This window comes from Lytechinus pictus, chromosome 3 (genome assembly GCF_037042905.1).
Source record: "Lytechinus pictus isolate F3 Inbred chromosome 3, Lp3.0, whole genome shotgun sequence".
Taxonomy (NCBI): Eukaryota; Metazoa; Echinodermata; class Echinoidea; order Temnopleuroida; family Toxopneustidae; genus Lytechinus; species Lytechinus pictus.
Window position 1 is genome coordinate 8,856,280 of NC_087247.1, and position 12,787 is coordinate 8,869,066.

Here is a 12,787-nt window from a genome sequence, read left to right on the forward strand (position 1 = left end):
TCCCTGTTTTTGCTCAAGTGGGGCTCAATTATTTTACTTTTTTATGTTCGTTCAATTTTCCCCAAATAGCCAAGTGATCGTCTGAAGGAAAGTGTAACCGACACCCGTCAGCATTTGGGAAGTTTTATCCTGCATTCAGCACCCGATGCGCAATTGGTCCCCATGCGTGGGTTATGTGGCATCGTGGCATGATTTGTTTTCAGCAATGTAGAGTGGATGGGACGGTCTCGAGAGACTCCTAAGTTAAAATGAGTATCCTCTCCCGTGATCAATAACCCTAGCATGCCGCACGCATACACCGACCGACCGGCGTAAATTACGCCAATGTGCCGCACTGATTGGCCAAAATAGGGGAAGCATTTTGAGAGGTCTCACATGAACCAAAAAATTATTGGTAATTATGATTTTTTTTTGCGGTGAGAATGACTTCCTGGGCATCTGTTAGATGTGGAAAAGAGCCAGGTATCACATATAGGCTTCTTTGGTTTCACTTATATTAGATCAAAATAGAAGATTTTTAGGATTTTAGAAATATGGAATGTGGTTGAGTGAGTATTGTGTTGTATGACAGGAATAAGCGAAACAATGAGGCAGTCTAATATGCCAACAAATTTATTGGATAGGTGAGAAAAGCAGGTCGTCAAATTGTAAACAATAAAACCTTACTAAATGTCTGAAAATAAGAGTAAAGTCTAGAAAACTATGAAAGCCCATATTTCTAGAATTCTAAATTTAGAGATTGAATAATAGCATTTGAATTGTCATAAATGCCTTAGAAGAGAGAGAATAAAATCCGGAAAAGTATGTTTTGATCAGTCTTATTAATGTCCTAGTAGCAAACCTGTTGAAATAGATGTTGTGAAAATGGTGTAAATGCAGCGCTTTGGGCATCTCAATTTCTTGATATGTGTAGATTTTAGGAACAGTACCCTACATGGACCTCTTTTGCAATCAATGTGTTTGTTTCAATCTCTTGATTTACAATCTCTTAGTCCTTGCCAATATATTGACCTAAAACTGGATGATGTATCACGTTCTACCCCCGTCAAATGTCAGATTAGACCAGAAATCTGTGAAATCTTTCCAAGCAGCAGCAGCAGCAGCAGCAGCAGCAGCAGCAGCAGCAACTAATCTGGATTATTCAACAAGATGTAGATTGTAGCTTTCCTCTTTTCCCCTTGATTTATATTTTTATGTAAAGAATTCGTGTTGTACAGGTGTACATATTAGGTCAGAATGACTTTGGATTGTTTCACTGTAAGGGTCGGATCCTGTTTCCAAAGGTTTGGTTTCCGAGATTTCTCCTCCCACCTTACCTTCCCTGTTAAGATCAAATCCTGAAAGTTTCCAGGCGTGAAAGTTGAAACGGGGCAGGCAAGAGGATCAATCGAAAACAACCACTAGCCCAGAGCCAAAAAGACATCTAGGAAATTGCATCTGTGGGGCCTGCCAGGCATATGATGCAGAAGAAAGCGTTTGGAAAGGGAAGGAGAAGTCGCTAGAAAAGAGGGCTGGAGGGGGGAAGGAGGGAGAGAGAGAGAGAGAAATGCAGACTGGTATATGACTATTGGAATGTCCATACCATTTTGTCTCACTGCCTATCGTTCTTTGCAAATCAATTTCAGGCATGCAGAAGTGGTCAGAGTGGTAAATTTGCCTAGGGGATTGTAGAGCACACCTAGGCTAGAGGAATGTATAATTACCGAGCAGGAAAAGAAAAGATTCAGAGTTAGGACACAGAGACAACAAAAAGAATAATTCCCTATGAATTCATTTTTGGTTACATCTGCCACCTCTGTCTGTTTCCTGCAGAACCAGGTTTAGTAAATCAGTAGGCTCCCACTTGGCTGTATCGGATGTTGTTAAGAGCTCTTCTGGATGAGGCCGGTTAAAAAATTCATTTTAACGATTGCAAGCCCCCAGAAGAAAATGAAGTTCCCCTCATTTGAAGAGAGGGAGGAGCAGGGGGAGGGCAGGGAAGGGAGCATTCATCGCGACGCTCGGCTCAAATTGGCCGTCAGCTACGTATTCCTCGATCCGTCAATAACGTTTCATGTCGATTACAAGTTGTAGGATGGCGGCGCAGTCTTGTTTTCCTCTCTGATTCTGTCCCACCCGACTGCCCAGGGGGGTTGACCTTTTCCCAGACGATGGGACAGGCCGGCGCGTGTTGAGCGCAACCAGACAGCCCTCGGTTGCAGGTGCGAACACATATAGTTACCCAGATATCTAACTAGGCGTTAAAATAATAAACAAACGACAAGCGAGGCGCCTTGAGAAATCAGAAAAGTACAAGCGCCATTTTGTTTTCTAATCAAGACTTCCCTCGCCTCTTTTATTGTACAAAACATACATACTGCTTGTAGAGTGTCTTTAAAAAAAAGTTAGTGGACTGAATTAATTGTATCTTCTATCTTTATATGTTTTTGTCTTTAATTCCAGATTGATCCTAACAGCATAGCATATGATGACGGAAGGTTAAAAGAAGGGGATCAAATTCTACAGGTATGGAATCGATCTTTGTTTTCCCTATTAGACTCTCAATTTCAAGGATTTGAGAATAAAAAATCCAGATCAGCTGTGAAATGTGACCAGCCAAACATTGAATTCAAAATCCTGGGAATTCAGAGTGTTTCACTTCTCAAACAAGGGATAGATATACAAATAAATGAAGAAATAAATAATTGAATGAACAAAATTAATATTTCAAATACATGAATGCAAAGGAATAAGTGCAAAAACTGCAATGTCTCTTTAAACTCTAATGTGTGTATTAAAATGAATTTTGATAAGTTAGACAATGCTTTCAGAGTCAGTGACAGAGCGGTATAAAGTATGTAGCAACTAAAATGACTGTATTGAAGTCATTGTTACCAAGTTGAATATTTTACACTATTGGATTTGAATTCATAGTTTTTTAATTGAACGTGGTTTAATTCAAGATGCTTTTTATTTGATTTGACTTGCTATAGATTAATGGTGAAGATGTCGTCAACAAGGATCAAGCACTATCACTTTTCTCTCTTCAAACGCCATGTACTTCATTATTAGTATGCAGACCGCAGCTAAGGGTAAGAGTATAACTTTATAGTATATTTAACACAATGAACTTTGCCAGAATTGAAACTGCATGAAAAAATATGAAAATCACAATTTGAAAATTATTAGAAGTTGCTGTTACGATCATCCTTAATGCTCAACTTAATTGATTTTATATATAATTCCATTCCAAAAATTCAAATAAAATTTTTTTAAAGCATCAAATTGAGTGAAACTCACTTGTAAAGAAATAAACCCTGATTATTGTCCAGTTTAGTTATGTCTTTATAAATTTTTTTTCACAAATCCCCAAATCAACTTTTGGCAGAGTCAGATATGGCTTGCTTATAAAGAACTAAGAACTGTTTGAAAATCAGAGGAGCTACATCTTTATTTAGCTGCATGGAAAATTGTTTCTGTTTAGAAACTGTTGTGTTGTATGCAATCTTAGTGATGGATAGATAACAAATGACTCATTATTTGTCTAGTACCTGTTGCTATGTGTATTGTCTATTGCAGTGAGTGAGTGCTTGATTAAAATAAAGGTGCAATGAAGAAATTAAGAGAATATGGTGAATTTGGATTAATTTAAGATTTTACATGTCAAGTGAAAATCGCATATGCACCTGTATACGGTCAATTTTAATCTTTATATCTTCCAGGCATATTGTGACTTGCCTCTTATGAAATTGATCTCTCACAAAAGCAAGGTCAACTATCGACATTACTCCACAATTCTCTTCTTTAGGAATAATGATTCTATCCTCGGGGCGGAGATCTGTTTTGAAATAAAAAAAACTATCAATATCTTTTTTCCGACTCCCTGGCATTGATTTTTATTCTAAAATGACCTGATGGTTTAGAAAAGAGATAATCTTTTAGTCTGTTCCCTTTTGGCAAACAAGATCAATGTCCTTCAGTAATATCTATAATTTGGTATGAAAGACAATTTCTACTTAGATTCATTGTTCAAAATAAAAGCTCTGAAAAGCTTTTAGCAGATTGCTTTGTAAAAGGAATACCGTCAGACAAAATCAAATTTTATATATTTCTCATATCAAATGTCAAGATAGCCATTCTTCATTCTATATATTTCTGTCATGTGGACAAGATTGTAGAAGGGTTTCCTGAAGTTGAAATGAGAGAATTAAAAGGAAAAGGGAACCGATACGACAGAGAGAGAGGGAGAGACAGAGGGGGGGGGGGGGGTTGAGAGAAACTGAGAGAAAGAAAGATGAACAGAGATGTAGATAAGATGGGAGAAAAAAGGGCCATTATTTGATTATTCAATTTTAGAAGAAGATGTGAGAAGAAAATTGAGTCATTTGTAGATTTTTGAGAAAGGCCCGCTGAAACCCTATCCTGCTAATGTGTAAATGGATTTGCAGGTTTTCTTGAGAAAAGGGAACTCTGCTGTGTGCTGTAAGACAGGGCACTGCTGCTTTCTTCCAATTTTGATCCGTTTCTTCAGTTTCCCTTCATTAATTCGGCATTTGTTCTCTAGGTTTTTTCCTGTGTTATCTTTTTTCAGCTGACATCATATTTCTTAGATTTTGTCTTTCAAATCATCTTTTTTATGGTTGTTTTCTTAGTATGCTTCTCAATACGCTGCTATTCAGTTTTAACTCTTTCGTTTTAACATTATTATTTGTTTACGTCATAATGGGCCTTTCTTGTATAAAGTACGGTCAATTCATGAATGAAAAGAATACCTTGTAGATGAACAAAAATGTTGCTAATCATGACATTATTTTAGACGATCATGTGATTTAGTTTGTTTATTCATTCATATTTCTGCCCTTTCATTCCCCATAGATCAAAAGAAAAACTTAAGTCTCTAGTAGTATATATATACTACTTGCGTCACCAGCATTTTAAACATTCCGAATCCTCTATATAATTCTTTTCTTTGTTCATTGATACACTACTTCTCAAGTATGAACTACATTTATGTCCAAAGTTATACACATTCTCTCACTTTTGTATCACTGGGAAACTTGGGTCTTTGTCATGTAACCTTAATGAATCCATAATCTAATTCATCACACAACATGGTGTATCAGGGAGCAATTCATGCTATTTTAGGGCAAAACATAATCAAATCCAGTCTCTCCGGGCGGAATCAATAGCATTTACAAGTTTGTTGTCGTATCATGACGTGTTTTATAAATTGATTAAGCGACATGGAAAACTTCCAATTTGCACCACCTTAGCTCTGACCTGCCATAATTTGTGGCGTTTATTTGATAAGACGACAGAAAGTTGATTTTACCAACATGCATCGATGCAAGATCAAGATATAGCAAGACACGATATGAGATATGGAATAGAGAAAGAAGCGTCTTGGATGTGGCTTCGAGAATACCTTCACCGAATCCCGCTGATAACAAATTATGTAAGAACATGCAGGGTCCCTTAACACATCGGTTAGTAATTGATCATTTGCTTGATTTTCACGATTGACTGTACATTGTAGACAATGCAATCAATCGTAAAAAAAGGTTCTTTGATGATTACTAAGCTTTATGCTACTTTCCCCTGGATGGCGAAGGAATATTCTTTGCTACATTTCTTATATCATGGTGGTTTATTACACATTATAGCATTAGAGCCTTGGCCTCATCATTCTCAGTTGCCTATATGAAAGCAATATTTTCTTCATTAAGATATTGGGGAAGAGTAAAAGTCCACTCTTTTCATCTATATCATGAAGCTAAAAATATGACATGGAATATGAGAACTTTATTGGGTGGAAGCAGAAACCAGGACTTGATTGAATTCAATTTTTCAATCACTTCCGTGAGTCAGTGCTACTGTTTAATGTTCATATTAGAAAATGAGATGTTTGATCAATTGAATCAATTAGTTATTGAATTCACTGAATTCAATCTTGAATTGTTAGAAGTCGTATATCAAACAAAACCTTCACCTGAAATATTCAAGACAATGAATTAATTTGTCTCTAAGCTGATTGAACCTGTTGCATTTTGATCCAGGTATACTTTACTAAGTAATTTTAAAAAGAGTCTTGTTACTTGCTTATAACTACAAGAACTTTATCTGGTTTTGGTGGATGTGGAGGTGCAAAATAAATTGAATCTGGTATTGTGAGGCCTGATTTACAGAATTCTCAAAATATAGGGATGTTTTCTTGGATGGTTGAGAATACACCTATTGACATGCCTCAGGGATGCCAGTTTTCAGGCTCTGGCACTTTATTTTCAGGCCATAGTTTTAGCATTTTTGTGTACAAAATATTGTATTCTAGGTGATTTTCAGGCCCTTTGATCAATTCCAACTGGCATCCCTAATGCCTACCAATAGAAAAGCATACACACAAATGGGCAAGTCATCACCGATGCTATGAAGCTAATGCAATAAGTGGTAATGGTCACAACAAGTCGGTCAATTATAAGATTTCTTCTGGCAAAATGTTTGGTTTTCTGCTTGCTGGGATGGAATTACTTGTGGCAAGGTTGCGGATCCACCCACTCTCAATACATTAACCCAACAAATGCCACGTCTGAGAAATAAGTTAGCTCATGTTGTCAAATTCTTAAAGCATCATGCTTATCAGAGGTCCATTGGTTCCCACACTAGGTGTAATCACATACATTTCTGTGTCATGCCCCAGTTTCTTTTACATACATATATGGTTGTTGTTGTTGTTGTTTTGTTTCTTTTATTTTTTTTCATTGGGCCAATAGGCAAAGAAATATGAATTGAATTATTGGTCTGAATATTTTTTCTATGATTTCCATAGTAAGGGGCTTTCTGTTTTTGGTGGCTTCAGAGTGATTTAAGTTCATTTGAAGAAGATAAAGATTAATTTTACCATTCTGCAGTCGACATTTTCAAGATGTGAAAAGGAATTTATGTTGCTGAAATACAGACTTATAGAACGAAGGGACGTTCTCATGTGGGTCTATCCAAATTTACTGCGAACTTGAGATATGTCCTGTCTATGATTATTTTCAAACTTTGTTTTCCTTAGGAATTTTGAATAAAAATAATGCTTGTTTAGTTTATTTTCCCACACACACACACTATCCTAGGGATATGTAAAGCCAAAATATGTCCAATGAATGTTTAGAATGTCAGACTTCATACACACCATAGAATGTCTCTGTTTGTCTTCATGGCGCTCGGTTTAACCCAATGTGCCAGGATTCTTTCTCCCCGTAGACCAATGTTTGGATAAGAATCTAAGCTGGCTACCCTTGACATTGGACCACCCTGGTGAATACAAACGATGTTCTGACCAGCTACACCCCTGGGAAAACCAGGTTTTTCTAGAGCCCCTACCCTATAGAGCCCCACCCTTACCCACCCTGTTCCATTCATGCCATGTGAACTTGTGTGTGTAAGGATGTTTTGCTATCTATGACTTCTATTTTTTTCTTAATAATTCTCAAATGAGAATCTTCATCTCTAGTTTTTCAAGTAGAAAGTTGTCTATCTTGATAAATGGCAGAATCGTTCCTTCTCCCTCTCATTATGGTGCCTGTGCCTGGAGAACCTATTGGCTAAGCAGGGCTACTTGTTTGACGTGCGACGACCACCCGGGATTACAATGTCACCCCTGTAGTACCCATTCCTAGGGGGGTAGGGTAGACTTCAAGGGGGTAAGGGTGACCCTACGAGGGCAGGGGTGTGGGGTGAAGGGGTCGCCCCAGAAATACAGGGTTACATTTTCCGTTTGACCTTGCTGGCAGTAGTAGGTATTAGTAATGTTTTAAATTAATGTACACATCCATGTCTTCTTTATTGAGGACTGCTGAGTGTCCCCTATCAAATTGTATTATTGTTTGTCCTTGTCATTAGCAAGAATGTTTTTGGACAGAAAGTGTAAACCAGTGTAGACTAAACAGAAATTTGATATTTTTATTGTACATTATGTGAATTATTTCCAACAAAAATATATTTTCTTGCATTTTATTTTATTCTTTTAAATCTTAACATTTAAATTTCCCTCTTCTTTTCATACTTGCTTGCTCTCCTTCCGTCAGTCCTCTCATGTTATTGAGAAATAAGATAGGGATGGTCCTGAGCAATATGTGACTGATTTACGAGGTGAAAATATGAGGTGATAGAAGGATTTCAAGGCTGCAACATGCATTTAGGGAGGCATTAGAAAATAAATGAAGGTTGACATCGAGGAGACATGAGGATAACGTTGACACTATTGGATAGCTTACTGAAGCCTTGAGTTTATATGAATAAATGATTAAGATTTCAATGTTGACTTTACATTGAACCCCCTTAATGACCCTAGGCTCTCCATTTGAACTTCATCGCCGGCTCCCAACATGGCGTCGCTGTGGATTGAAAAGCGGTGAAATATTTAAGATAATGTGCCTTGCGGTTTGGATTTCATCATTTTGTAAGGAGCCATTTCAAAAATGAATAATATATCATGTCTTGGGTGAGTTTGTTTGATTTCATTTCTTGAGTGAGGGAACTGGAATTTAGGCCATCCCATCACAGCTTTCTCCTGAACTCCTCGTTAAGGGGGTCACTGGTATTCGCATTATATAACCAGGGAATTGTGTTACGTTAGAAAAGGATAGGCCTACGTATTTCTACGCTATGGTGTGTTGTGAATCCCCACAGTTGACTGCCAATTTAAATCAAGATGCAGATTCATAAGCCTGCGAAAGACAAGACAAATGTATTTACCCCAAAGCAAATGCCTCCCAAAAGCTTTAAGATGAAGAGTGAAGTTGGAAGGATGGAACTAAAGATAAAAAGTCTTGTACCATGAAACAGACAGAATGATGAATCAAATGGGATCTGGTAAGCAGCTAATACAAATAACCAATCAGGATTAAATGAATGACCTAGTTTCTTTGAATTCCGCCTCCATTCTTTCATCAAAGGTGCATTTTGGCGGCACCCCGGCAATTAGGCAGATCATTGGCTCTTTGACACGCATCTGTCACCCAGCTGCACGTCTAACCAATTACCCGCCCCCCAAACTCCTCCATCTCATTTTGTTTAAATGCAAAATCTTTATTTGTTTAGAACATACCGCCCCTTTGCAGTCTTCTCCTCTCTACAGTTGTTGATCTTCCTTTGTAAACCATCCTCTTTTTCTGTTTTTCCCATCTATTCCTTTTTTTTCTTGGTTTCCCTCAACATTCCTTTGCCCTCTCACTTCCCTTTTTTCCCCTTTCATTTTGAATCAATGAAAGTTTAAATACCCTTTTTGCCTTATTCATTTTAAGGTAAAATAATGACATAATTAGATTTTTGTATGGGAGCAATGCATTGAAATCTTGGTTTCCTCAATGTAGTATTGATGCCACCACCGTGATTATTATGTGGATTTTTTGTTTTACAGATTTTTTGGTTCAAGGTAAAAGACAGTAGTTGCAGCAAACAATTATATCATGAGAAAGTCTCTTAAATGAAGGTTAATTGTCAAAATATTATCATATATTTAGATCTGGGACATAAATGTAAACTTATCTTTGTAAAATCATGTAATCTTAGCTCAAAATCGATCGTTCTGATGATCACTAACACAGAAAAGCATGTGTGGGACAGCGTATTAATATTGCTTCGATTTTTTTTTTTGACATTTTGATGGTGCTTATTGTGCTAATTTCTCAGCAATTACGCATTTTCTTCCAGAGCTATTTGGTAAATATTTTTTATTTATACATACAAACACTTTGGTGGTAATTTCATTGGATTTTGTTCGAACTTGTTTTGAGGTCGTTACCACAACTGGTATTTATCTTTAATGGCTAAATCAGAAAACTTGTATATGATCAGTGATCACGTGATCAGTTCATGCATACAGTTGCGACATGAGAGAAAGGCTGCTGGCACTGGTTGGTACTATTCATATGAAATGCATTACTGTTTTTTAAGGGTAATTTTTCTCAGCATACTGATGCATCTCGGAAGGAAAGAAATTGCAAACAATAGATGTATTGACAACCGTGACAGTATTAGATATTGTTGAAGGTTTATTGATTTTCAAGCAAACTGAATTACTCTAAATATCTCACCATGTCAACATCTACCATAGATTCATCTGGGGTTTTAATACTTCTTTCCAAACTTTATATTTCTCCTTCCCCTTTTCTCATTTTTTATGTGAACGAGTGTGTATTCAAAGGAGGGATGAAGTGCGTAGGTGGGCAAAAATATTCTTTCTAGGAATTTTCAGATGGTGCACACTTTACCACGTGTGTAAAGGTACTTGGGCATGTGCTGGGTCTCTTCTGTGTGATCTGTAACACTTGAACGGGGCATGATTCAGCCTCGTTCATTGATCATTATTCTGAAGGGCAACGTGAACTCCCATTTACAACAAAAAAAATATTTGGTGTGCGTAGTGAAGATCGGTCGCACTCTACAGATTTTCTTGTATGGGTGGAGATGGTGTTCGTGTATAAGAAAATCAGTCTTACACACCGTCATCAGAGCTATGTTGCTCACTCCATGAAACACTGCTACTCCCGTTCACTCAAAATTGATTGATTGATTTTGTAAGAACTTTGAAGTTCGAATCTTGGTGATTTTGACATCTGATGTTTCTCGGACGTTCAGAAGATTTTTTTTAAATTAGGTAGTTTAGGTGAATTTCCAGATCTCAGTTTGTTTAATAAATTCAGGTTTTGGTTGTCTTTCTGTCTGTCATCTCTTTCTCTCTTTGTTGTTATTTCTCTCTTTATCTCTTTCCTCCCATCACTCTTTTTTCATCTCTGGACCTTCTCTCTATCTCATTGCCTTCTATCTCCCCCCCCCCCCTCTCTCTCTCTCTGTCTCTTGCCTTGCTGTCTCTATCCACCTCTAATCTCTCTTTCCCCTTTATCTTTCATTTCTCCTTCCCCTTTATCTTTCATTTCTCCCTTCTCTTTCTATGTTTCTCATTCTATCCCTTGTATCCTTGTATTGCTCCTATGTCATATCATCTCCCTCCTCCTCTCTGTCAGAATATCTTGAACAACCAGGGGGCAATAAGAGATGGTGATGGGTGTATGATTCAGAACTTTAATCAGTCCAGAAGAATGGCAAACATCTTCTCGTATTCAAAGTCTTTTGATTCCAAACGGTTTCATCAATTAGGGGAATGCAATTCGTTCAGAATGCATCGCACTTGTGCGTGCCCCTCACGTCTTCAGCGTTCATCTTGGTATAGCTTATACTATACTCTGGAATGGTTTGATTCTCGTTGGAGACCTTTCAGGTGTTCCTTCACAATTTAGTTCTTTCTTAAGATCCTGAAAATATCTTGCCATGTCTTGGGTAAGATCTTAGAGATGCATCTCTGACGCATTAGGATTTGTATTTTCACTTAATCTAATTTCTCTTACAATGAATGACAGAAAGAATGAAGCTGAAAAGTTATGAAAAGAAAACCTTTATTCTCAAAGGTCCACGCCAAACAAATAACCCTTTTTTCATCAAATTTTGCCAATCTAGTTTTTGGTATTTTGGTCAGATTATGGTCAGATGAAACTGAAACAACCTTATTCAGATGTAGGAAGAAGCTTTTCAATAGCATTCATGACATTTAATTTGTAACTGTTAAAAGTATTCAGCAGTGAGAATGATGCCAGAGCTCCCAAAGCTTAATTTGTTTTGACATTTGTCTGCTTGCATCTCTTTCATTACTTCCCAAAATTTGTAACGCTATGCGATCTTTAGAGGTGCAACATGAAAATGCCTGATGACCTTTCAGATAAATCAGCAGGGGCATGAATTCATTTGAGCCCATGTTTGGATGCTTTACCTTTCCTAAACACACCAAGTTAGTTGGACACTTCCTACCATTTCAGTTAGATCTTCGGAGAAGACAGATGAAATTACTGTCATCCTCAGAAGCCTTCTCTTCTCGCCACTCCCAGTATGTCCTCTCACCAGGCAAACTTCAAAACTCAGGATAAGGGTTTGTTCCCATTAGACTTTAAATTTGTGCTGTGATGTAATGTAATGCGCGTTCCATCGGTCTTCACGAACATGGGTGAGGTTGTGCAATAGTTAGAGCAAGGGGTTTCATGAAGCTGGTTTTCTGAGCGGTTGTAAGATACCTTACTGGAATGATCCTGATACGTCTAGTTGCAAGCTATGGGAATCCTTCTTCACGAGCAAGGATGGCAAGCCTTGGCAGTAGTTTCACTATCTATAGAGCAATGTGTTTCTTGAAGCTGGTTTTCCGAGCAGTTGTAAGATACTAAATAGTGGAATGATCCTAATACATCTAGTTGGAAGCTGTGGGAATAGGACCTCAAAATATAACACATGCTGATTTGTCTGTGATTACGCCAGGGCTCTCTGTTTGCACGGCCGCGCAAATAGAAAAGGGAAACGTGAGAGGGCTGACGATGGAGATTCGTTGAACGAGCGGCGTTCTCCCTCAAGATCACTGCAAATAACAAATAACTGAGCTCCAGGAAGATGTGGACTGGTCATGAGGCGGAAGGGAAGGGGGAAGAGAGTTCGAGGAAGAAGGGGTAGGCAAGAGAGATTTGAACAGTGTGAGGAAAAGTAACTTTTATTGAATATCTCTAGCATCTGATCAAGACAGCATGAATGTATGGTAGTATCAAGAAGAAAAAGATAATGAAGCATACATGAAATGGCCTTAGAGGAATAACCTGTGAAAATAATCTGAATGCAAGAAATAAAATGGTTTTCCCTATCAATCTGTCTTAAAAAAGAAGTTGTTTCCATAACTCTGATGATATGAAGCACACGTAAACCCGTAGGAAGTTGACTGAATGAGTTCAGT